This window comes from Ovis aries, chromosome 14 (genome assembly GCF_016772045.2).
Source record: "Ovis aries strain OAR_USU_Benz2616 breed Rambouillet chromosome 14, ARS-UI_Ramb_v3.0, whole genome shotgun sequence".
Lineage (NCBI taxonomy): Eukaryota > Metazoa > Chordata > Mammalia > Artiodactyla > Bovidae > Ovis > Ovis aries.
In genome coordinates this window covers 40284617-40311863 of record NC_056067.1, presented here as the reverse complement: position 1 = coordinate 40311863, position 27247 = coordinate 40284617, and the positions used below count along the sequence as shown (strand labels likewise).

The window sequence follows — 27247 nt, the reverse complement described above, 5'->3', positions numbered from 1 at the left end:
TGTGCCGAGCCCTGGGGCCAGTCAAGGGCAAGCAGATCTGCCATGGGATCCAGGAACGGCCCACTGTGGGAAGAGGCTGGTGGGACAGGGTGCCGAGAGGCAGCCACAGTGGGAGCCAGGGAGGGCGGGCACACGACATGAGCCCTCCAGCAGGTGCAGGCAGGGCCTCGGGGGAGACAGGGATGGAGGCAAGGGGAGCGCAAAGGTCCAGAGATCCTGCCGTGGGGCTCGAGCAAGAAGTGCAGGGTGACTGCAACTTGGAGAAGCAGGAGAGAGAAAGCAGGGAGGCGGCGGGGAGGGATGGAGGGATCACTTAGGGCCTGAGGCACGTCTAAGGCCTCTCTGAGGAAGGGGAGGGGAGCAGAGGGGCGGGAAAGCCCTGAGAGAGGGATTTTGAAGGGAAGCAGGGTGGACAGGAAGACGCAGGGGACACAGAAAAAAAAAAAAAGTGAGAGGCGGTCCAGGCAGCTCTGGTGTGTCCTGGCACACAGTGGGCCCGCAGTGTGGCATCCCTGTGAATCTGCTGGGCCCCCACTAGGGGACAGGGGACCCCGTTCCTCCTGAGTTCTCCCAGGAGAGACACAGCAGCTCTGAGCAGAGCCAGGAAACCTTCGCGGGGCAGGAGCCCAGCCTCTCATCTTCAGACACAAGGGCGAGTCAGGAGATGAGCAGACACGCCACACACGCCCCCTCGCCAGGGCCTCTGTAATGAGCCCCAAGCTGAACACAAAAGCTCCTTCCTCTAGGCAAACGTGGTGCCTTTCTGTGCCCATTACACACCTATCTACCGCTCTGCACCATGACAACTGGAAGGCCATACAAGTGACTCCAAGAGTTCCCATTTGCTGAGGGCCTGGTACCAGGCACCACACTGGGGCCGGCTTCCCACAGCACAAGGGGAAGGGGCTGCGCCCACCCACCTCCCAGTCCCCACTCTCTGGCAGAGGGCTCAGAGCTCAGTAAATATTGCGTAGAAGGGAGGAAGGGAGAAAGCAAGGGAAGGAAGTAAAGAGAAAAGGAAAGGATGGAGGGAGCAGGGGGAGACGGAGGGATAATAGGATAGATGGGGGATGAGATGGATGGAAGAAAGGAGGGAGGGAGGCAGGGAGGTGACCTGGTAGAGATGGAGGGAAGAAAAAGGAGCATGGATGGAAAGAAGGAAGGGCTGGCTCACCCCACCCCTCCCCTGGTCCACGCTCTACTCCAGAGGCTGGCCCTGCGGGGGGCAGAGTGTATTCCTGGAGATGCCCCTCCCCAGGGCTCGCTTGGAGTTCCAGCAGCAAGAGCAGGGCTGTCTGCTGTGGAGTCTGGGCTGTCTGGGGCAGATGGGAGCTGGATAAACTGCTTTCCTCTCAGACAAGAGTTAGGAAAGAAGGATTCGGAGACAGAGCAGCCGAACTTCCCCAGCCCTGTGTCTGGAGAAGGGTGCAGCTAACAGGAGACACATCCGGAGCTATCTGGACATCTCACCCCAGCGTCCAGGGCCAAGGCCTCTGAACCTGCTCTCCTGGGCCGTGGGCTCTGCTCCGTCAGAGGGGCACACAGAGGGGCACTAGAGTCGCTTCTCCAGGGGACCCCACCTGGGGCTACATCGCCCCTTTCGAGGGTCTGCCTTTCCCAACTCAGTGCTTAATATTCTCCAGGCCTACTAGGGACAAGGATCCTGCCAAAACACGGTGGGCTTGAGACTTCCACTCCAAAGCACTGAGAGATTCTTGATTTCTTTCTCCGAGACTCAGAGGGATGGACACAGCCCCAGGGACAGCCCCCATCCTCTCTAGTTCTCAACAGAAGAAGCTTCCTGGTGAGGAACGCAACCTGGGAGACAGCCTGAGGGAATGAGCCCCTCATTCAGCCCTCACTCATCAAGTGGCTCCCGTGTACCTAGCCAGCTTCTAAATTCTAAGTTCCAGGGACCCAGCATCAGCAATATTTCTGCTTATGCAAAGCGTATGTCTTAGTGAGCAGCAACAAATAAAAGTAACATATAATATGAGCGAATAATAAGCTCTAAAGAAGAAAAAAAAAATCTGGGAAAATAACAGACAGACTCATCGCTAGACAAGGAGGAGACCTCACTAAAAAGTGACCTTGACAAGGGATGAGAAAAAAGTAAGGGAGTAAGTCCTGTGAACAGCTGGGGAGAACTTCACAAGCAGAGCAAACAGTGAGTGCAAAGGACGGAGCTGGTGTGTTCAGGAACAGCAAGAAACCATGGAGCCCACAGGCACGGACAGTGAGCGGGAAAATGGGACAGGGTGGGCTATTTAGGATTCACATACCTCAGCAGACACAGTAAGAAACACGGGCTTTATTCTGAGCCATTGGTGGCTTTTGAGTGAGGCAATAGCATGATCTGATTTACCCTGGACTTGCTGCGGTGGGGAGAACAGGCAAGAGGGGACCGGAGTGGAGGCAGGGAGACTGCTGGGGAGGCTTCAGCAGTTGTCCAGGGGAGAGAGGGGGCTGACCTGACCAGGGCTGAGAGCAACAGTGATGGGGAGAAGGAAGCAGATTCAGGATGCCTTTTGTATGGAGCCATGAGACTTGCTGAGTAGGACGCCAGGTGTAAGGGGTGCCCAGATTCATCCTGAGCTCATCCTGGCCCTGGAAGCTGGTGGCACAAGGCGCCACTCCCTCATCAACCCATGGCTCAGGTGCAGAAACCATATGTTTCCGATGCTTTGATATCTGGGGCCTTACTGACCCTGTAGGGACAGCCCCTCCCAGCAGGAGCCAGTTCCCAGAGATAGCAAATGACTCCCCTGGGAGCACATCTTCCATCTGCAAACAAATTCAGAGCCCATGCCCCAACCACCTTCTATATCGGGCTCTCATACTCTGGACCATTGTCCACCTGCTCTGGTCACCCAGGTACCAGACAACTGGAGGCAGAGATAGCTCTGAGCCCCGGAGCCTGCTAAAATTATCTGACTAGCCAATCCTAGGGCTTCCTTGATAGCTCAGCTGATAAAGCATCTTCCTGCAACGCAGGAGACCCCAGCTCCTGGGTTCAGGAAGTTCCCCTGGAGAAGGAATAGGCTACACACCAGCATTCTTGGGCTTCCCTGGTGGCTCAGATAGTAAAGAATATGCTGCAATACAGGAGACCTGGGTTGGACCCCTAGGTTGGGAAGATCCCCTGGAGGAGGGCATGGCAACCCACTCTAGTATTCTTGCCTGGAGAATCCCCAAGGACAGAGGAGGCTGATGGGCTACAGTCCATGGGGGTCACAAAGAGTCGGACACGACTGAGTGAGCACAGCACAGCGCAGCCGATCCTAAGTCTACTTCTGCCTTGCTGCGCTTTTCTCTCAAAAAACTACAATAAGGGCTCTTGCCCATGTTTTCACCTCTTCTGTTTGCTGACTAACCCTGGTGCGCCCCTGTGCAGCCCTGCACGGCGTGGTGTGCCCCCTCCCCTTAAGAACTGTGAGTAACAAATGATCTTTTCAAAGGCAGAGTGCCCTGGTCTGTTGGCCTCCCCACACACTTGCTCTCAGGGTCATCTTGGAGCCACCACTCTCTCCTAACTTCTGCCAGAACAGGTGTTTGAGGAGCTGTTATTCCATAGCTTCAAAGTGTCTCACGGCAGAGAAGGAACACTCAGAACTCAGGCAGCTCTTTCCTAAACCCCATCAGCGCCCCCGGCAAGGGGTCCCACTCCTGACCCACCACAGTTGCAGTGAGGCCTCCAAATATAGGGCTGGCACCTGTGTGAGTGTATGAGTGTGTGCGCACGTCTGTGTGTTTGCACACATACATATGGGGGGTGGGTGGCAGCTGCCACCCTGACGCAGAGCCCAGCATCACAGGACACAACTGAAATATTATAACACGGAGTGCGTTGGGCTGCCCAGACATGCTTCCAAAGGAAGCCTCTTCTTTCATTTTAAAACAAAGGTAACTTTGATGAAGAAGCTATTTGATACCTGTTCGATCTAAATGCTTTCAGGATACACAGACATCAGACGCTCACAGGAACCTGAGAGCCCGCGATAGCAGCCCGGGCGCTGGGATGATAAAAGAGGAGTGGAGAGGCTTCTTCCCGTCAGCTTGCGACCCGGTGCATGTATTTTTACATGCTTTAGCATGAAAAAAAAGCCAAGATGCTCAGAGCCAATCAAATTACTTCTCTGTCTCTTTAATAAACAAATCCATGTGCACATTAACAGTGTTGAAAATTCAATTTAAACTCTTTGTCTGTTGCTGCTTACTCTAAAGATGGTCTTTCTTAAACAACAGAACACCAAGGAGTCGTTAGTGCTCTCTCTTCATTACTTCAAAAAACCAATCATTAGACACCAGAGTATATACGTAATTAGAAAATCACTTCCTTTGCAATCCAAGCTAAGTAGTTTACATACTGTAATTACAGGGACAAAATCAATTTTTAATCATTTCCCTGATTGGGCTCATCAGCTCTGTGGGAACATTGTAACCTGCTTGTTGTGCAAAAGCAACATCTGGGCTAAAACAATTACCCTTTGTTTGCTACAATATTCCTTAAATCTTTTTGCTTGCATAAAAAAAATGAAAACATGAAGACAAGATATTTGGATGTCTTTTTGTCCTTGATCAACATATATCCGAAAGTTCTCCTCGTGACGTGAGTTTAATGTTCCCCGGAATTTACGGTTTAACAGTACACATCCAAGGAATGTATTTTTTCAGTGAGATAAAAGTATCTGATTGTTTTAAAGATCCATTCAGCTGCCTAATTGTTCCATAGCTAACACATGGTATTCAAACAACCCACACATTACAAAAGCTCATCTGGGCAATCATGGGCAACTATTATTGCGATGGTTTACACTTTTCTAATACAAATGAATGGATTTTATCAAAATTTAAAAAAAAAAACTAAAAAGCTGAGTATGTGTGAAAAATAGTTGGTATGAATTGGCAAGGCGAGGCTAAGCATTTTGTTCTCTTAATAGGAAATGACCTCATTTACACTGGAGTAATAATTAGTACTGCTTCACTGACAGTTAAGAAAAAAAAACTTTCCCAGTATAATAAGGCAGCATCTCCTTTGTTAGGAGATCTACATTGATTATTAACCCTTGCCAAGAAATTCCAAGTTTAACTCTACGTTCCACTGGGCTCATACTTGCTGGCAAAAGATAAAAATAGCTGTTTTGGAAACCGTTGCCTCTCTCCCAGATTTCCAAAGTTTTGCATCTGAGCTTTTAAGTGACAATCTGAAACACTTGGTGTCCCCTTTGAAGGAACATGGAAAGCCCCCGCCACCCCACCCTGCAGCCACAAGAGCCCCTGTCGGGCCCTGCACTCCCCCGGTGGCCCTGGTCCTCCCCATCCTTTTGAAGTTTATTGGCTTTGATTTTTGCTTGCAAGTCCCCCAACCTACAATTAATTCATAGTCAAAACAACCCTGAGAAGGAGAAAAGGAGAGAGGGAAAGTGAAAGGAGAAGGAAGAGATGCTTGTAGTGAATCAGTCCAGGCTGACAGTGCAGAAAGGAGATAGAAGTGCACGAACCCTTAAAAAATATATATTAATAGTCCAGGAAATATCCAGAATATATTCACACACACACACACACACACCACCACTTCTAAAGGGACTTACTTGTTCGTTGACCAAATCATTCCTGAACTCATAAGACTGACAATAGATGTTTACTGAGCATTTACCATGTGCCAACCAGAATCCCTCATGATAGTACTGACCCTCACGACAACCCAGTGAGCTGAGAATACCATGATCATGTTCATTTACTGATGGGAAACTGAGGCACTAGCCACAAAGGAACAAGTCCAAGGTTAAGAGCTCTTAAGATGTGGGAGCCACCCTGCCCCACTGTCTCCCAGTACCGGACAACATCTCTCTCCCCACCCGGTGGCCTTGGAGAGCCCCATCTCCAAAGCAGCCAAGCTTGCCTGGTGTCTGCTATTCGGAGACATCCCATGGCCCCACGCGTCCTTAGGAGCACACACAAGCCTTGGCATCATTCTGCACATGTTCCTAATCTTACCCCAAGGGGGAGATTCCAATCCAGGATAAGGCAGAGGAGAACCCGCCCTGTAGGCCAGTGTGCTCAGGGCAGGAGGCACAGACCACATGCACACGCTTCCCACAAGGCTCAAGATCTGAGTCACTGGATATGGTGCCAAGCTGCCACGCTGGTGGCATCCCAGAGCCTGAACCAGGCAGGACTGGCACCCCAGCTCTTCCTGAAGGTTGTTTCCTCTGAGAGCCAGCCTGACAGCATCTCCCCAATGTCTTTGCCCAACTTGCCCCAAGTCTGAGCCTATTCTTGGGAAGGCAGCTCCCACATCAGTTCAAGACTCTATAGGACAGCAAATTTGAGACAGCTGTGACCCCCCAAAGCACGAGGAATGCAAAAGAGGGGAAAAAAGTCTCCCACATTGTGAATGCTTTCTAGTTTACTGTATGACCACCTGAATTAAAAACATTTATCCCTGGAGAGGAGACATGTCATGTCATCAGATCACAAGGTATCTATGATGAAGCTTATCTTGAAGAAGAAATGTGGAAAACTGGAAAGCACAAAGTGCTTTTTTTTCCTCTATACTTACTGTAAGTAATGTTGCTGCTCAGGTGCTCTGTACTCTGTTTGGCAAATAGTGCTTGAATATTCAGCCATCACACAGAGCCACGCTGTCCAGCTCGGCAGTCACTGACCACAAGTGCCTACCAAACACGTGAAAAACTGCGTCAGCCCAAACTGAGGTGTGCTGTAAGCCTAAAACACACAACATGTTTGGAAAGATGTCAAATATCTCTTTTATATTCTTTACACTTTTTTACATGTCAAAGTGATAATATTTTGGATACACTGAATTAAGTAAAATTTAGTCTTAAAACGAATTTCACTTGTTTTTCTACCATTTTAATGTGCCCATTAGAAAAATGTTTTCATTTTGTTTCTATTTGATTTTACTTATTTTTTAATTGAAGTATAGCTGATTTACAATGTTGTGTTAATTTCTGCTGTCTGGCAAAGTGATTCAATTATATACACATATACATACATATGTGTATATATAGTCTTTCAAATATTCTTTTCCATTATAAATATAAAGTTGTATATGGAGCTACATGAGCAGCTTCTATTATATTTATACTGTACAGTACCAATTTCAACCTGTGCAGAAACTCAGGCCATCTTAACAGCTGGATTTAGCCATCATAAAGATTCATTTGTTTTCTGAAGAAAACAAATTTCTTTTGGTTTTGGAGAAAATGTAGTATTATCACCATCACTTGAAATTTTGGTTCCATAGATATTCTCTGAGTCAAAATGAAAGTTACACAATTTCTAACTGAAACATTGTAAGGTCTCCTGTACAGGTGTGGCTTTTTTCAGTTCACTTACTTTTAGTTTTATAAAACTGGTTATTTAAGTAATAGAGCTCATTTCCAGAACATTTGGAACATACAAGACATTACAAAGAAAAAAATAACATAATTCAGCTGCTGTGATTGTTGTTGATATTTTGGTGTGCTTCTTTCTATGCTTTTCCACACATGCCCACGTGTGTGTGTGTGTGTGTGTGTGTGTGTGTGTGTGAGTTCATGACCATAAATGAAGACACACTACATGTGTATTTTTGATTCCACATGTCCTAAAACCTCAGGTCCTAACTGTAAGAAGACTCTGGCCCTATGAGCATACAGGCTACTGGCTGAGGTGGCTGAGTTTCCACAGGTGTTACAAAAGGAAAACATTAAGAGACAAGCCATACACTGGGAAAATATCTTAGCTAAAGACATATCTGATAAGGACTGGTATCCAAAATATACAAAGAACTCTTTAAACTCAACAATTAAAAAAAAAAGAGCCCACTTAAAAATGGGCAAAAATCTGGATGCCTCATCAAAGAAGACCTACAGAGGCAAATAAGCACCTCAGATGCTAGACATGCCATGTCATTAAGGAAATGCAAATTAAAACAATAATGAGATACCATTACTTATCAGAAAGACTAAAACCCCAAACTATGATCCCACCAAATGCAAAGCTATAGAACAAGAACTCTCATTCACTGCTGGTAGGAAGGCAAAGTGGTACAACCACTTTGAAAGACAGTTGGGCAGTTTCTTATAAAGTTACACACAATCTTCACATATAACTCAGCGGTCATGTTCCTTGGTATTAACAATTACCCAGAAGAGTTGAAAATTCACATCCACACAAAAACCTGCCCACAGATGTCTATAGCAGCTTTATTCATGTTTGCCAAAATGCATAAGCAACCAAGATGTCTCTCAGTAAGAAAATCTGTAGTACATCCAGACAATGGAATAGTATTTAGGCATAAAATGAGTTAGCAGAACCAAAAAGACATAGTACTAAGGGAATGAAGCTAGTCTTATAAGTCTATGTACTGTATGATTCTAACTCTACAGCTTTCTAGAAAAGGCAAAACAAAGGAGACAGGAAAAGTATCAGTGGTTGTCAGGGTTTGCGGAGGGCAAGATGGCCAGATGAAGCACAGGAGATTTTAGGGCTGCTGCTAAGTCACTTCAGTCGTGCCCAACTCTGTGCGACCCTACAGATGGCAGCCCACCAGGCTCCCCTGTCCCTGGGATTCTCCAGGCAAGAACATTGGAGTGGTTGCCATTTCTTTCTCCAATGTATGAAAGTGAAAAGTGAAAGTGAAGTCGCTCAGTCGTGTCTGACCCTTAGCAACCCTGTGGACTGCAGCCTACCAGGCTCCTCCATCCATGGGATTTTCCAGGCAAGAGTACTGGAGTAGGGTGCCATTGCCTTCCAGTGGAATTATTCTATACGAAACTCTAATAGTGGATACATTTGTGCAAACCCATAGAATGTACAGCATGAAAAGTGATCCCTTTAATATAAACTATGGGGTTCTGTTAATAATAATGTATCAGTGTTGGCTCATCAACCCTAACAAATGCAACGCACTAACACAATAGGAGAAAATGTGGGGATGGAGTCTTATGGGGACTGTACTTTGTGCTCAGTTTTCCTGTATACCTAAAATTTCTTTAAGAAACAAAGTCTATTAATTTTAAAAAAAAATTTTAAGGAAAAGAAAAAGTACAGCTCTGATGAAGCCTTTCCTGGCTGGAGGATTTCCACGCTGCAAATCTGGAGGCCTCTCCAGTGCTGAGAGATTTCGGACCCTTCAGAAACCTTCTGCTCACCACTTCTCTGAGGAGCTAATGTCCAAAAACTTCCCACCGAGGCTGCTCGGGCAGGCCTTTGAGAAGAGCACCGGGCACTCGGCACAGATCCCGCTGACTGGCCCATTTGTACTTCTGTGCAGGGTGTTGTGGTTTTCTCACTGGCTCACCTCACATAACATGGCTCACCTCACAAAACAAACTGACTTGTGCCTCCAGTGCCGAACAGGCCAGCCAGCCTGCACCACTCTCAGGGTCCGTCTCCTGGACAGCAAGGGGAGAGAGCTGCTCGGACTACCACTCCTCAACAGGGCAGCCCCCCAAAGCCCCATCCTCGCTCCTTCGTCTCCAAGACAGAAACTTGACTGAATGCCTCAGAAAGTAACGATGAGGAGCCAGACAGAGGTTCAGAGTGGGCACGCGCCACCTCCCCAGCTGGAAGCCAGCAGCAATGCGTTGAGTCATCCAAAAATTACAACAGAATGGTGGCGCCTTCTTCATTTCTCCATCTGGCCATAGGGTGCCATCAAGCTGCTGCTGCTCTACTGAACCTCTCAATCCATATTACCTTTAGCTCCAGCTACTGGTTATTCTGGAGGAGGCCCATGAACATTCAAGGGCAGACCAATTTGGAGGCCACATCAAGTATTTCACACTGTTTTCCTGTGATTTTATAGTAACAAGAAGAAACAGTAACTGCCAAACCCATGGGTCCCTCAAGCATCCTATAAACTATAGCAAAAAAAAAAAAGGCAAAGATGACTGATGAAAAATAACAGGAAAGGTCCCCAGGAGCGTGACTCTGAGGGCAGAGCCCACTGCAGTGGCACCAGCATAGGGGGACAGAGACACCCCAAGAAAATCTAGTCCGTCCTAGCCTGGCCTGTCAAGAGGCCAGTGAAAGGCTCCCTTGCTTGTCTCCTGGTAAAGTTCCTAATCCAGAATTCAGAAAATTCAAACATAACAATTCAAGGAAAAGAAAAAAAAATATACCCTTTCCCTCTCATCTTCCAAGCCTTTCCATTTTGGTAAAGATTTTATAAACATTCTTAGAAAGAGTATATTCTCTCTCCTCTGCCCACAGGTAACAAGGAATGGCAGATGTTTCAGAAACAGCACATTATAAAAAAAATCCAATGTCACTAAAACCAGAATGGAAAATGTTTTATACATTAACAAACATTGTAATGAATTTGCACAACCTTAACCGACTGTATACCCAGCATAATGAAATGGTCTCCATCTTTTCAAATAAAAAATTACGTATGCTAGCGCATAGCTTTAGAAAAGCATTGTTCTTTAAAAAAAAAAGAAGAAGAAGAAAGAAACCTGCATTTTTCCCAGCTACCATGTAATTTGTGAGATGCATTTTTAAATGATCTGCAACAGCAGCGGCTTCATCAGTCAGATGATACCGATAGATAATTCACCAAACCGTCACATGATCTTCCATCACTCTAAAAGACGCGAATATATTGCCACAAGCTTTGGGAATAATGGGTGCACCTGTTTACGGCGTCACCTCTGTTTGCTAATTGTCTCCTTGAGCTACATTTTACTTCTAATGCATTTATTTTTGACAGGCAGTGTCTATTTAGAAATCACATTACTTCAAGTGCAATTGTTCTTTTGTCTATCAAGTAAATGAAGTGTTGTTATACAGATTTCAGGTTCTGATTAGTAAAGTATCAGAGCCCCAAAAAGGTCAATCAGTTATTTACCTGAGGTAATAGAAGGATGACAGACATCTCAAATATACTCCAGCTCGTGCTATAGGCCATTTTATTATAATTACTCAGTTCGGTCTAACTTAAATATATATTCCTAGGGTTAACAGGTAAAAAGACACAGAGCACGTGTCCAGAGACTGCATCGACTCAGAATGTAGGCAGGTGGGTCTTGTGTTTGCACGACCAAGTCTCACCCTTTCAAATAAGCGGCCCTGGAAACGTCAATAGTTGTGGCCAAACAAGCGTGTGGGTGGGTGCATGCCCCTATCTGTTGGCTTGGACAAATTCCCCCATTAATACAGGTATTTCAAAATAATTTTTCACATCGTTTTACTCTTCAGGTCTGATTTGCTGAGTGAGTTCAGATCAATATGAAGGTAGTTACAACTGAAATAAAAGACTGATAACAACTGTGGAAAGACAAACAGCTGTCTGTGAAAGCCGGAACCAGCCAGAACCAGGACTGCCTTTGACTTCTGTTCTAGAGCCCGTGAAGCCGGCTGCCCCCACTGATGGCCACACAAAGGCCACGCCAACAGACACCAAGCATATATGAGGAGAGTCTGGGAACCGACTTAAGTCAGAAACCAAATTCACACAGACATTAGCAAACTCAGGTTAAATAACTAGAAGGTATTCGTTTCGAAGGAAAACAAAACCTGAGCACCAACCTGCTTCCTGGAGCTCAGATCCAAATGTCTAAATCTCAGTTACCCTCAAAGTATTCCTACAGAGCATCCCTCGACCTGACTTACTGCCTCAAAAGCAACCCAAACCGTGAATCATAGAGACAGTTCTATATTTAGGAGCCACTTGTCTCTTAAGTGGATCATCTATAGTTTCTCTTTATTCTTCCTGATTTCTCCACCCATGAATTGTAGGATTCTCCCTCCCCTGCCTGGGCCCTACCCATCCTCCACGGCTCACACCACTCAGTCATCCTTGGGGCAGCCTTTAGCTGAGCACCACCAAGCCCCTCACACTCGGTCAGATTGCCCAAAACATCCCTCTCTGGACACCCACCTTGTTCAGGCCTATGTAAAGTGGCCACCTCGGGTGGGCAGGGGGCCTACAAAGAATCCCAGAGACCACCGTTACTCAACACGCTTGCCAAAAGAAAGAGACACAGAAAGCCACGCTCGCCTTAAGTCACATTCTAAATTGGCTCCCTGGAGCATTCCCTACCTTGTTCACTGAAGACTGTGTGTGTTTCCTCAGTGTTTAGCATACGCTATGTAACCTGAGCAGGACTTGCATTGTATCACTAGTTGTTTTTCCAAAGTGTTTTCCCACCAGGACCATAATTATATGCAAACTACTTGACTTAGAACCATTTGCAAACATGTTTTAAATGTTCACTAGGATTATTCCACCAATTAAAAGCAAGAAAAGGGGAAGACACGTGAATCCTTCCTGGGGCAGCCCAAGGCCAGTGAGATGGGGGAAACCCTGACATGCAGAACCACAGACTATTTTCAAGGAGCAAAACCTCCATGACATTTTCTACAGGAGCAACAAGGAATGTCCTCTTCATTCTGCAATTTATTTCAATTCTAAGTACTCTAATCATGGGAAGTACTTTTTGCTTTTTAAATAGCCTGCTTGTTTTTACAGGTCAAGAGCATAAATAAAACAGTCAAGTTAGAAACTTGGAAAGCTCATTTGCAGGAGAAGGAAGTAGTTATAGACTGTCCGTTTGTTCAGACGCGAGGCGGCTCTCAGGAGGCAGCTCAGGCACGTGTGAAAGCCAGACCCCACTGGCCAGCATGCGCTGGGGGTGGACCTGGGGGGCACGGAAGCCCCCTGTCCTCTCATCTGGGGAGAATCACTCTTGGGAAAACACAGGGGAGTTGTCTGAAATGTTCAAGGGCTATACTGTAAGATTTTAATACAAACAAACCTCCAAAGCCAAGGGTTAAATAGTTGGAGTTAGAGGTGGACTCCTACACGGGCCATAGAGGCGAGGCCACGTGGTGACTGGGTCGCCCTGAAACACAGGTGCCCTGAGTTGCTAACTCTGACATCGACTCATGTGACTACTACAGTAGCTCCTGATGAATTAAATCATGTGCCTACCAATTACCATACAGGATCCAAATACTAGCAGATCATTTCTCAAGTGCCCAAGATCTCAAGAAAATAAGATGCCTGAAGTCAACATATTTAAGATGGTTAATATCTTTACCCAAAAAAAAGAAGAGGGATGGAGGAGAAAAAAAAATCACTATCCATTTTTCCATATGAGATATCACATAGGTGTGCCTACCACCAATAGCAGGAATCATAACGAAATAAACTGTATTCACATACAGACTTCTCTCTCTTTCTTTCTCTCTCTCTCTTACTTTCTCACACATACACACAAGGCTGATGAAGGAAATGAGACCATGAAAACTCACTACCAATAAATACCAAGGACATTGGGACAGACAGGACTAGAGTAAGGGTCTATCAGAAGAAAAAATTTCTGGGACAACTTCAAGAACTGGGGATGACCTCCGGTGTCTAAAAGAAGACAGTGTCACGGGATGTTTGGGGCTCTCCCTGCAGAAGGCCCGACAATGTGAGCCATGGCCCACCAAAGCGAGTGCCTGAGAGCTGGCAGGTCCCAGCTTCCCACGATGCCAGGCACAGAACACAAAGAAGGACATGGCTGGCGGCAGCTTAAGACTACAATAAGCCGCAGGACCCCATTTTTATTGCTACCTTCACTTCTATTTTCCCTTTATTCTGTATGTGCCAGAAGAGCCCCCACCCTCCCTTTCTTTTTATCAAACATTCCTAATGTAGTGATAAAATGAGGAAGAATGAAAGATTATTATAAAACAGGACTTTTTACGGCTAGCGTCTATGGAACAGTCACCCTGTTACATATATTTTCTCTAAGTAATCAGGAATGTATTGGTATTTTGAAATTATGTATCTCTAATAACACAAAAGTACTTAAGAACAGAAATAGACAGTAATGGAAAATGCAGTCAACTGTTGACAACATATAGAATTTCTGAAAATAATTTGCAGAGAACAGCGCAGCAGATGAGTCAAAATTTTCACAAAAATATTTCTTGCCTCCGATAGTCCAATGTAATTCATTTTCTATCTCTGTTCATTAATCATTGTTAAAATTAGTGATCCATTTCTTCCACTCTGCCATCTGCACTCAGCTTCGTAACAAACATGACACCTTCCTGCATAATAAAAGCTGACAACTACTAGGACGAATTTCCAAATAGCTTTCTGCATATTTGCACCTCTATAACGGATTCCGTTGTCAGACAAAAGTGGATTATTTAACCAGAGTTCTTTCTTTATCAATTCTGAACACAGATGTGTGTGAGTATGTACGTGTGTGTTAAAATATGATCAAGAAAAAAACCCGTTAATTTTAATTAAAATGAATTTGTCCTGTCTTAAGTAGACGGTATTTTAAATCCAGGTTACAACAGCCAATACTGCTCACCAGAAGCATGCAGGGGAGTATCATACTTGATATATGAAGTTTACGTAAATAATTTGTGGCTTCATCTTGTAAACTTTTCTAATAAAAGTGATCTTGACATTCCAACCTCCTAAAAAATATTTTTTTTCATTTTAATATCCTGCTTTATTTTGTTTTTCAGTCTTTGATCACAGAATTTCAAATAAATATTTTTAGGGAAAGACAAAACAATCAAGGAGTAGAGAGATACAGATGAGAACACCAATGAATAATTAAACACATGCCAAGTGTTCCCTTGGGGAAGCCACCACTGGGTCCAAACCACAGGGAAGAATTCTTGGTCCTTCTGGATGGCATGCCATGTGCTGCCAATCAGTCTGACAGTGATGAGGGTGGGGTCAGAACCTTCTCCTTACCCTTTCAAAGAGCAGCCTCTTAGGGATAACATCCATGAGCTTCCAAGGAAGCAGAGCAGACCCGCATCCCTACAGCCAGCCTGGACTGAGGGGGGACATGATGAGGTAGCCCGGGGTCTGTCCACAGTGAAAAAGGCAACTTGTATCTCTCTTTTTGCCCACTCTCAGCCTGCCTCTTCTCTCCTTGCCCCTTCTTCTGGACATGGCAAATCCCCAAGAAACACATTTCCAAGCAATTTAGTCTCCTCCTGCCTGTATTTCCTGGGACCTGTCCAGCTCCCAGGAGGAGAGGGGGATGACAGAGGATGAGATGGCTAGATGGCATCACCGACTCGATGGACGTGAGTCTGAGTGAACTCCGGGAGATGGTGATGGACAGGGAGGCCTGGTGTGCTGCGATTCATGGGGTCGAAAAGAGTCGGACATGACTGAGCGACTGAACTGAACTGTCCAGCTCCATGCCAGGAACGCCGGGGGTATACAGAGGTGCCCCAACATTGAATCAGCACCCCCAGGGACTCATAGCTTGGCAGGAGAGACAAGCTTTATGCAGATGTCTCCAAACCAGAAGAGAACATTAGATGCCATCACAAAGAGAAAACTTCAAAGGCACCCATCACCCTGACCTGCAGCATGTGGGCCGAAAGAGGGCCCAGGAGGTGTTGCAGAAAACGCCAACAAGCAAAGTCAAAGAGCAGTGGGATCCTGGCAACAGTGAAGCTGGTGGAGGCTGGCACCCTGGCTTTTAGGGAAGGTTTAGGCTGGACCAAGGGGCTGGATGAACAGCATGGACTGGAACAGCCAGTGTCTTGACTCCAATGGACACACGGTCGTGGGCACAAGGGGGAGACTGAAGGGGTGGCACCCTGAAGGCACAGCCGACAAGTCACATGCAAAGCCAATACAGCAGCACGAAGAACACCCAGCTCTACGATGAACTGCACTTCCTTTGAAATCAAGGGAACAGCCATTCAGTGACTGCTAGCCAATGACTCTGTCTCTCTTTCTCTCTCTCACTCACACACACAGACGCACGCACGCGCGCGCGCGCACACACACACACACACACACACACGCCTATTGACAGAGCAGAACTTTTTGTTTAATCCCCCCGGTTTATCTTCCTCTGTCCTCACAGCCTGGTGTGGACTTGGAGCGGATCCCCTAACTAAGCCTGATTAGAATGAGAACAGTCAAAAGACAAACTTTGCAAAAATCAAGGTTTAAAATAGAAATAGCAACTGACCCTCAGCTGCACTGCTGCCGGCTGGGACAGTGACAATAGCGACTCTTTTGTTAAACTTTCCTGAGAGACGTGCTCACCAGACTGGGGTGGGTGTGTGTGTGTGTCTGTCTGTCTCATGTACGAGAGAGTGGGAGAAAGGTTTTAAAATAGCCGTGGCTAAAAAAAAAAAAAAAAAAAAAATTAATCGCAAATTACCATTCACCCCTCAGCAGCCAAAATGTCTGTTGATTCATTTAACATATACAAAATCCAAAGCCTCCCTATAAATATTTCAGAACTTGAAACCTTCCATTTTGTCCCTGGCCTGGAACAATAACACACACACATGCATGCGTACACACTCACACACACACACACACACACACACACACAACTATGGGGGTGGGGGCTGGGGAGGGTATGAAACCCCCTCCCCCAGGCATTGTCTCCCAGCCACCCGGCTCCTCCAGCCTGGAGTTCCCTCTTCCCTTCACATGTCTGCATCCTGACACATTCAATTTCAGGTTATCAGCACATCTGAATTATAGAATACTGATGGGGATAGAGGGCAGGCCTCCCTGGGCTGATTAGCACCATTTAAGAAAGCTTTCGCCAGCCGGCTTCATTGGCTGGGAGCGCCACCATGGTGGGTGGCCTTTCTGTATTAGAAGTCAACACAGAGCTGTCTCATTTGAATTAAATATGGACAAAAAGAAAGATCTGATTATGCTTATTCATAGCTAACCTTTCAAGTTCACCAGGCTGCCAAACTTGGAAGTAAAAACTGAAAGTTTCTTTCCTGTGTGTCTAGATTGTTGGGTATTCTTATTTTCTCTAGCAGTTTTTCAGTGAGTCTGAAGTGTGTGTGTGTGTGTGTGTGTGTGTGTGTGTGTGTGTGTGTGTGTGTGTGTGTGTTTAAATTTTGGCCTGCTCAATCTGGGAGCTTCTTTCTACAAAGTTGTCTCAGTAAAGATTCAGGGGAAAGCTTTCAGTTTGGTTACAGACAGACAACAATGGAAAGGCAGGGTCTGATTTTAATCCATAAATACATGAAAACACATACACAAATTTGGCTATAGGAGATTTCTTGCAACAGAATAAGTAGCTGAAAATTTGATTAGCACAAATAAATTTCTGACATGGGACTGAGTGGGGCAGTGATTCAGAAAAGACCTAAACGTACAGAATACTGGAATCACTGGATTGAGAATAATACCCTCGTTCATGGTAGCATTTACCTTTATATCTTCACTTTCACAGATACGCACACACCCCATTATTTTTAATTCCCCTCCTTCCTGGGTATGGCAACTCCTCCGACACTGAGTTAATAAAAGAAGCGGGAGTCTCCGGGAGTTCCCGAGGGCCCTGCAGCCGACTCCACGGGTGACGGCCCCTGGGGTGCGGGTGAGCTGGGGGCAGGCACGGGCTGTGGCTCGGTCCTGGGCTGGGACCCAAGAAATGCTCCCTGAGATAACTATTACTGGAGACGGGCTCTGGCGCTCACTACCCAGCCAGGCTCTGGTCCCATTCAGTTTGCTGTAACAAATGTTCATCGAGCCTCTGCTGCGTGCTGTGCCCTGGGTTTCTACAAGGAAAGTGTACACTCCCCAAGGGTCTTCCTCAGGACCGTGTCCTGGGTCCTGCCTGCCTGTGGGCTCCTGGGGCCAACACGCTCACACCTGTCCACACCATGCGGTTCTCTGTCCTCTCTCTGCATGTCCACACCTGACAGGGAGCCCTGCCACTCTGACAGGTCATCCCCATGAGGTTGCTCTTGCCCCTTCATCTGGGTGGTAAACTCCTTAAAGGCAGAACCCACTTTTCGGCCTCCTTGGGGTCCGCCCTGGAAAGTCTTAAACACCCAATCAGCCAACCCCAGCCAGCTCTCTGGGTGCAAAGAAGGAGGCGGTGTGTGAGCACAGCAGAGTGGGCAGCCCCCACCCCAAAGGGCGCCCAAGTCCCTGCCACATCCCCACCTCTGCAGGGAAGTGACCCCCAGGGCACCTCCAATCTTCACCAAGCCCCCAGGGCCCCTCCGAGTACCCAGCAACCAAGGGCCCTGAAAATGCCACAAGGAGATGTCCAGCCCCTGACCGCCCTGCTGCTCCAAGTCTGCAACCACCATGCAGCCCTCCCCCCAACCCCAGGGCAGCAGAGTGGTGCTGGCCAAGGAGCACAGAGGGTCCTTCCACTCATTCTCACACACACAACCTTGAAATACTAAAAGCAAAACGCAGCTCGGGGCAAAGCACTAGGAAGGATGTTCCTACAGCCTCCAAGTCAACACCAGCCCCATCCTTTGATTGCATGTCACCCCAAGTTACTTAGTACACAAGTTCCTTTCCTCTTGATCCCACAGGAACCCTCAAGGGACAGTTGGATAACAGCCTCTTTCCCCCTGGGCCTCAAGGACCCATGTTCTGGGCGGCCACAGAGGGAGGGAGGGAAGCACCAAGCTCAGCCCACCCCCATGGGGGTCCCTCTACTGAGGAAGGGGCACTGGGCTCAGGGTTTTTCCTTGCCTTTTATGAGTTGGTGAAGTCTTCCTTTCATGAAACACCATCGTCACCATCTAAACCAAACCCACGTCTCTAAAAGGGGTAAACTTGATTTCTCATCGCTAGCTTTGAACCTGCAGGCCTCCCACAGTGCCAGTAATTGCATTGCCAACAAGACACAGACGTGCGCCCACCAGCAGCATGAAACTCGAGGGGTGGCTGGGACTCATATCCACAAAGCGTGCGCCCAGGCTGTGCCTGCACTCTGCCTGCGGGCTGGCCCAGGGGGGTCCCCTGGGCACCTGCTCCCTTGCTCCCCGCAGCCATCTCTCAGTCAGCCACAGACCACCTTCACAGTCTCCACCATCTCCTGTGCCACCTGGACTGTTGTTTACTTAATACTCTTCTTTAAATTAACTTTAAATCAACTCACTTTTTTTCTTTTAACTTAGCCTCACCTTAAGCAATAACATCTGTGAAATCTCAGCTAGGATGTGCTACTTATATTTTTCTAATAGGTCTTAAAATACCCAACTGTTAACATTTTAAATCTACATATCTAAAATTGTTCATGTAGCACAAACCCATTTGGAGAGACCTCAAGGAGTGCAGTGTAGACTGGGGTAAATGGGACGGTCCAGGGGTCAGAGGGTCTTCTGGCTCATCCCGGGAAGGAGGACCACTTCAGGGCGCTTAGGGCATGGCTGCCCAATCTCCCCTCTGCCCCTATGGGTGCCTGATGCTTCATTCCTGACTCCACCTCAGGCATGATGGCCAGGGCTCGTGCTTGGGACATAATTTCCTAAATGGGAACCCTTACCCTGTCACTTTCCAACCTAGAAAAGGACCCTTAGTAGCAACACTGTGAGTGGCCAAAGAACTTCTTTCTGATTCTATCCTAAATTCACCACTAGGAGTTTATCTCACTACCAAGAAAGCTCTGCTTGTGAACAGCCAATGCCCACATGACAATGGAGTCAGCCTTGACCACCACCTCTCCTCCTGGCCCCTCAGGATGATCACACAACAGTGATTTTCTGTCCCCTCCACCAAAAACAACAAAATGCCAGCAGAAGCTCTGCAGTGGGAAGCAGAAGCCTCTCACCCCTCCCAGCAAAGTCTACACCGACAACTGAGTGACTCCATGAAATGTGGCACTTCCCACACATGGACAACCACCCTGATGGTCCCCAGCCTGGACAGGGAAACACTCACATGCAAGGCAGGACGGGAAAGTCCAAGAGCAGACATTTGCACTTGACCTGTTGCAATATGGATGGATGGAACTCTCCAGAATTCACATTTAAAACAAACGTCATTAAGACAGGGGAGTCGCCTCTACATCTTCAATATCCTAGTGGTTAAGTGGTAAACTTCAGAAACAAAACCCAGCAAGTAAACTTGAAAATGCAAGGCACTTTCAAGGCAACTTGAAAAGCAAAGGAATACGTGTGTATACATATGTAGTTGTGTTCGACTTTTTGCAATCCCAGGGGCTGTAGCCCACCAAGCTCCCCTGTCCATGGGATTCTCCAGGCAAGAACACTGGAGTGGGCTGCCATTTCTTCCTCATCCCAACCCAGGGATCAAACCCACATCTCCTGCATCTCCTGCACTGGCTTTGCATTTTATCCAAACTACACCGCCAGTGGCATGGCTTATTGGATCTAAAGACTTGGTGGTCTCAGGAGATGAGGAAATTTCACACTCTGGTTTGGGGGCCTATAATAAACTGTGGAAAATTCTGAGAGAGATGGGAATACCAGACCACCTGACCTGTCTCTTGAGAAATCTGTATTCAGGTCAGGAAGCAACAGTTAGAACTGGACATGGAACAACAGACTGGTTCCAAATAGGAAAAGGAGTACGTCAAGGCTGTATATTGTCACCCTGCTTATTTAACTTATATGCAGAGTACATCATGAGAAACTCTGGGCTGGAAGAAGCACAAGCTGGAATCAAGATTGCCGGGAGAAATATCAATAACCTCAGATATGCAGATGACACCACCCTTATGGCAGAAAGTGAAGAGAAACTAAAAAGCCTCTTGATGAAAGTGAAAGAGGAGAGTGAAATAGTTGGCTTAAAGCTCAACATTCAGAAAACGAAGATCATGGCATCCGGTCCCATCACTTCATGGGAAATAGATGGGGAAACAGTAGAAACAGTGTCAGACTTTATTTTTGGGGGCTCCAAAATCACTGCAGATGGTGACTGCAGCCATGAAATTAAAAGATGCTTACTCCTTGGAAGAAAAGTTATGACCAACCTAGATAGCATATTCAAAAGCAGAGACATTACTTTGCCGACTAAGGTGCGTCTAGTCAAGGCTATGGTTTTTCCTGTGGTCATGTATGGTTGTGAGAGTTGGACTGTGAAGAAAGCTGAGCACTGAAGAATTGATGCTTTTGAACTGTGGTACTGGAGAAGACTCTTGAGAGTCCCTTGGACTGCAAGGAGATCCAATCAGTCCATTCTGAAGGAGATCAGCCCTGGGTGTTCTTTTGGAAGGAATGATGCTAAAGCTGAAGCTCCAGTACTTTGGCCACCTCATGCGAAGAGTTGACTCGTTGGAAAAGACTCTGAGGCTGGGACGGATTGGGGGCAGGAGGAGAAGGGGACGACAGAGGATGAGATGGCTGGATGGCATCACGGACTCAATGGACGTGAGTCTGAGTGAACTCTGGGAGACGGTGATGGACAGGGAGGCCTGGTGTGCTGTGATTCATGGGGTCGCAAAGAGTTGGACACGACTGAGCGACTGAACTGAACTGAACTTCTAGTTTTGGAAATGTTGTTCCCATACTACATGCCCTAAGACAGTGGTTCTCGGACTTTAACTATGTCCAAATCTCCTGGACAGCTTATTAAAATATACACTGCTGGACCCCATTCACAGAGTTTCTGATGCCATAGGTCTGGGACAGGCCTGAGAACCTGCATTTCTAACAGGTTCCCAGGACCACCCTTAGACAATCCCTACCCCAGGTAATCTCAGGAACCCACTGCTGTATTTTTTTTTTTTCTCTCTGTAAGGGAAGAACTGCATCCCTGCTCACCAATGCATCACTTAGGTAATCTGAAATTTTTGATCATCAGAAGAGCATGAGGTCTTTTCTCTTTAAAGTGTAATCACCCATATATGAAAGCATCAGAACATAAATGATGTAGAAAAAGCAAAAACATCAGATGCCTGTTTCTGTTCCCTGCAAAATCACAATCGCCACCACCACCACCACTGCCACCCTGCAAAAAATTAAATGAGCTGCTACAAGGCTCTCTCTGTTTCCCCTCAGAAATATCACAGGTTTCAGGTAATTTGCTTATCTTTAAACAAATTACCAAAAAACCTATAATACTTTTAATGGTGTACTTATTCCAATGTAATAATAAAAAATTAAAATTTTTAAATTACTCTACATGACATGTACTATAGAATGAGTAATAAAAATATACATTTGTAAACCATGCATCCATAGAATGGTGCCAATCTGTTGAGATGACCACTGATGAGAAAAGGGAACCAACTCTTTAAAAAAAACACGTCTCATATACTTTCCTTTTGTGCACCAAAGGTGTCTTCCACAGCATGAGAAGTACGTACACCTCACCCCTTCTTCTGAAGGTACACCTCAAGACCTGGGCTGTAGCTGCTTGCTCTTCTCTCAGAAAAAGAAGAGGAGCTGGTTTCAGTTTTAAAGCCTTTCTTCTGTCACCAGAGTCATCGGAGGTGGCTCGGAAGCGAGCTGGGTTTGTAGGTTGTGTGGGTGACCCCAAAGTGTTTATCCTTTTTGCAGCCACCAAGGTTTCCATGACTGACAACTTCTATTTAATCTGCCCAAATGGCCTAACTCGTCCGTTCCTGTGATATTCATGGTCAAAATGGCAACCAGAGGGAAGACCGATGCCTTGGGTTACTCTCACACAGCACCCCCACCAAGTGAGGAATGGCAAGAAGACGGGAAGTGGGGTCAGGAGAGCGAAAGAGCTGAGCCACACGCGGCAGCAGAAGCGACCCCGTGGCCGCTGCCTGAGTTCCTAGACGGTCTGATAACACGAGTGACAAGACCGCTCACTCCAGATGCTCCACCTCGACCAGGTCAAAGACGAAAACAGTATTCTGGAAATAACTCTCACCTGACTTCAGTCTTCTGGGCTCCCAAGTTTAAACAAAGAAGAAACAGGCCCCACCCTGGCCCTCTGAGTGCCCATGGCGGACGGGCCTGCCCAGAAGCAGCACCAGCTAGATGACTATACCCTGACCTCACGGTGGCCACCGTCCCTCCAAAGCATCTCCACTCCTCCCAGGAGGCAGGCCAGCAATGGCATCAAGGCCCGGGGTCTCCTCCAGCACCATGCTGTTTAGTTCTTCACTGTAAACACAGTCGATCTAAAGCTGGTCAGCTGCTGGCCACATGGTGGTAACGAGCCCCCAATCCTGGAGCTCACAATTATTTCAGATTTACTCTCTTCCTGATCTTTCATTTTATCAGCAAAACATCCTCTTGGCAATGGGTATTAAGCTAAAACTTAAACGAAAAGAAATGCAAGGAAGAGTCCGTGAAAGGCATGGCGTATGAAAGGAAAATAGTCAGACTTCAGTCTTGGCCTTGACCTTTTACTGTCTTTTAACATTAAACATTTGCCCCACCTTCGAAAAGATAAATGTGGCTTTTGATGACAGCCAATGTTATCTGAGGATTAAAATAGCCCTCTTGCAGTGCTCAACATTAAAGTCTTCCGCATTTGCAAAATTGCAAACAGATGCAACTCAAGTACCTGCAAATAATCTGCCAAGACCAATTTCAAAAGGGAGATTTCAAAATATGTGGAAGTCATTAGGACATGTATTATTTTTGCAATGAATAGGCGCCAGGAGTGTCTCAAGGAGCAGATGGGTGCTACTTTGTTTATAAAAGATCAACAGAATATTCGGCTGTAAATGAAGACATATAAGCTATATGAAACAATTATGGTAAAATGGCGAACATTTCAAAGCTAATTGTAATGGTCTTTTAAGATCTGAATTCCTCATTTCTTACTGCATGCTAAAATATCATTTTAGTTTTGGGTCTTGATTGATATAATTACCAAAATGACAGAAAATTAAAGTAAATGCTGTCAGTTTTACTGTTGTGAATGTTGTCACTTTATCACTTGTTTACAGTGGCACCAATACTGATAAATGAATATTTTTCAACATGAATAAAAAATGTGACCTCCATCTCCCGGAAATCTTCAAAAAGGACAGCCCCAAACGTTAAGAACCCAAGCAGACAGAGCGAACCTCAAACTGCATTACAACAGAATTCCAAATAGCCTCTCTCTCACACATGCCCAGCTTCAGAGAGCTCCTGTTGCTAATAAAAATCTCCACGATATCACAGAGGAAATCCAGAGCCAGCAACATTCGCCCTCACCCGGGTCCCTCACATGTCTGTGTCACCGCCCAAGCAGGACTGAGTTAAGCCCCTATTCTATTTCCCTGTTTTATATTGGTAATCATGTGAATTAGATAATTACTCATGGAAAATGTGATTAAACATACGTCGCTATTGCCAATACCAAATCATGAAGAAAGGGCATTTCTGCGAATTGCTTTTAACATAAATAGCAAACTGGGCTCGTAAAAAATGTCCAATTAAGCCAATACCTAATGATAGATGGGCTGATCCTATGACTTGCAAAGATGCAAATTGGGTACAGGAAAAACGAGGAATTGTGCAAGACATCCTGGATCTCCCTCTCCACACAAAAGACTCCTTTCCCTAGGATGCTTTCGAAATTCCACTAACTCCTGCAAAGTTGGGACTCCTTTTTCCTCTTCCCTACAATTAACTTTCTGTGGGGCCTTCAATTCGGTGTGCTGCGGGAATACTCCCACCACATCTGTAAATTGAGGAGACATGGGAGAGAGGGAAAACTTGAGCTAACGACACAGGTCTGGACGGGGGAGGGGGCAAAGGAGCAGCTGCCCAAGAAGGAAGCAGGCGAGCAGAGGCCGCGGCCAGCTGGCTGGCCTGCAGAGGCTCTGAGCGGCCTGTGGCTTCCCCCTCTCCCCAACCCCGGTCTCCCTCCCGCCAATCACCCCTAAGCGAGCAAGGCGGCCACACGAAGGAGCATTTCCCTTCCTCCCTCTCCTGACTCACCAGCACTGCTTTTCCGTAAATCTTTAAGCCGAGTGCACATATTCTCCCGTGACAGGGTCCATGCAGACGAGGATCTGCACCCTACAATCACTGATGAAATTTGTATTGACTCCAAAATCAAAAGTAATGAGAAGAAAATTGGTTCACAGCCTGACCCGACAGTTCCAGACTGCTGTATTGAAGTTGCAGAAAGACATTTTTTTATTGTCTCCAGATTTCAATTAACGACATCGAGCTACCCCATCCTCCCATTATTAGTTTGAACAGAAGATCAGATTTAAGAAGTTTCACTAAATTAATTATTGTAATAGTATCTTGCATTTCTGGCAAACCTTCCTGTTTTGTAAAGGGAAAAGACTCCTTTTACACACTGTGGGACCCATGGAGTCCTGCCAACTGTATGTATTCACCTCCTGTGTGTTCTCTCATATATGTGCTCCTGTGTGAAAATGTACATGTGTAGGATATATCAGCTCTGGGCAGGACCATGACATCCTAGACCATCTCTGCTGCAATTATGTCCCACCAAATATTTCTTGTTAGGTTTTTGGGCCAAGCTAGAATGTCTTATTCTCATCACCCCAAGCTCTTAAGCCATATGCTCCCGACAAATTCATAACAGTAACCCCACAAACAATCATCTTGTAGCCACAGAGTAGACTCATCTTCTTCTGAATGAAAAAAAAAACAAAAAGAATATATCCACAGACACTATCATTGCCCCTATCTTGTGTAAAAATGCAAATTATGCCACACGGTGCTAAATTATTCTGGGATATTTCATAATGTGAATTAATACCCACTAGAGGCTAAGCCGAGATCATCAAACTCATTTCACATAAGACAACGAATTTAACCACCCGTGACTCAATGAGTGAGAAGTTAACATGCTACCCAGCAACACTAACCACTCCAAGGTAGATTGCCTTTACATAAAATAACCCATTTTAAAGACTTTTCAGTCCGAGGCTAACTTTCTTCAATCTCACCAGATGGCAGAACATTCAATGCTCAGGCTTTCTGCTCATACAATGATGAAAATTATTTCTATGGAGATCAGGCTGCATCTAGTCACCATCTTCTATCAAGCCCAAGTAAAATCCTATTTCACTAAAGTGAAACCACAGAAACAAAAGCATTCCGACAGTTCGCAATCTCTGTACAGTTTGGTCACCGACTCCTTGTTAGCTAAAACAAATGTCACATTTTCAATCCACATTTGAAGGTCCACATTCCAGAGGAGGTTTGACTGATCTTTTTTTTTTTCCCAAACACTAACAATCAAATTTAAGACAACGCTCCGGAAGAGAAGGGAAAAAAAAAAAAAATCAAAGGCTCTCTACCCCAACGCCAAATGTATCCTTAATGCACTTGAACAATAGGCGGGCTGTATTCCTACCCTGGAGTAACACCGTCCATATGAATCCTAGGAATTTAGTATATCTGACAGTTTCTCTCAACCACCCATAACATTCTTTCCTGTCTCATTGGAGCTGGCAAAGGAGAATTCTGTAATTGAGTGGTACAGAACATGTGCCCTCCTTGCTAGAAGATGACAGATGGATTATAAAAACTTCAAAGCGGAGCAGTTGGAGCACCAGGGGAGAGATAGTGGGTATTTGAACTCTCCGTCTTTACCCAGGAGACAATGGCACTCTGACATGGAGCATATATCAAGGAATGGTGTAACTAGATAGACATAATCTTTCTTTTCACTAAGTATTTAACATTCTGTTACGAACAAGTTTCAGCCCGGCTAAAGTGCAACTCATCTTCATGCTAATCGTCATAGTGCAACAGTGACACGGTACATGCCCCCCCTCCCACCCCCCGCTTCAGTTGTGGTTAAATCGGCCCTTTTGCAAACTGATTTTTTTCTTTTTAAAGAACAGGAACAGCTTCTGCCTTAGGAAGAAAAAAAAAAGTAGAAATTAAGCATCGGGTTGAGATTAGCGTCTTTTCTGACTCACTAATCTGAGGCTTTTATTTGCAATGCGTGTTCTCCTTCCCTATGACTAAGGAAGGACTCTCACACATGGCTCACAGACCACATGCCACCAATCACCAATTTTGAAGCGCAGCCGTGACTCACCTGAGCCCAGCTGAAGCTGTCATGCTACCTCTCATGTCCCCAGGAACCAAGCCTCCCCCAGCCGCCCCCGCCCAGCCAGGACACACAGCGTAGCCAATAGGGCAGGGACGTCGCAGGTTCAGAATGACATATTCAACTCCTGCTTGATCATCCAGCCCCACATTTCAGCTGCAAAGAACAAGTCAAAGCAAGGCAGAAACACAATTCACAAACAATTTTTAAAATCTAAGCTCTGCAGTGTAGCATCAGGGCAGAGGACTAGCTGCTGTCGATACAACCCCAGGGACAAATCAAGTCCCTGGGCCCGAAATACTGCGCCACACTGAAGCCCAAACTGCAAAATGATGTGCACTGATATGATGAATTAGAAGCTCCAAAAAACCTTACATTTTCTATGTCTCTTAAAATTTTGATAGAGACATAAAATGGCTTATAGAATTCTAATTATAGCAACAGACTTCAAAAAAATGTCTCAGTGTCAGAGATTAGTGAATCAAAGGCACATTCTTAAAATCAATTCTTGCTTCTGAATATTAACTGTATTTATCATTCACA

General features: G+C 46.0%; 1 protein-coding gene across 6 annotated transcripts in view; it reads right to left on the bottom strand.

Annotated features, from left to right (window-relative positions):
* The window catches only part of ZNF536 (zinc finger protein 536), a 452773-nt gene that overhangs the window by 400948 nt on the left and 24578 nt on the right, over positions 1-27247 (bottom strand). For 4 of the 6 annotated variants that reach the window (XM_042231923.2, XM_027978173.3, XM_042231926.2 and 1 more), the window contains exon 2: positions 6563-6729. The exons of the other annotated variants lie outside the window; for them this stretch is intronic. The gene's annotated coding sequence lies outside the window, so the exon portion shown is untranslated. The remainder of the gene's footprint in view (positions 1-6562; positions 6730-27247) is intronic. 6 annotated transcript variants of the gene reach the window in all.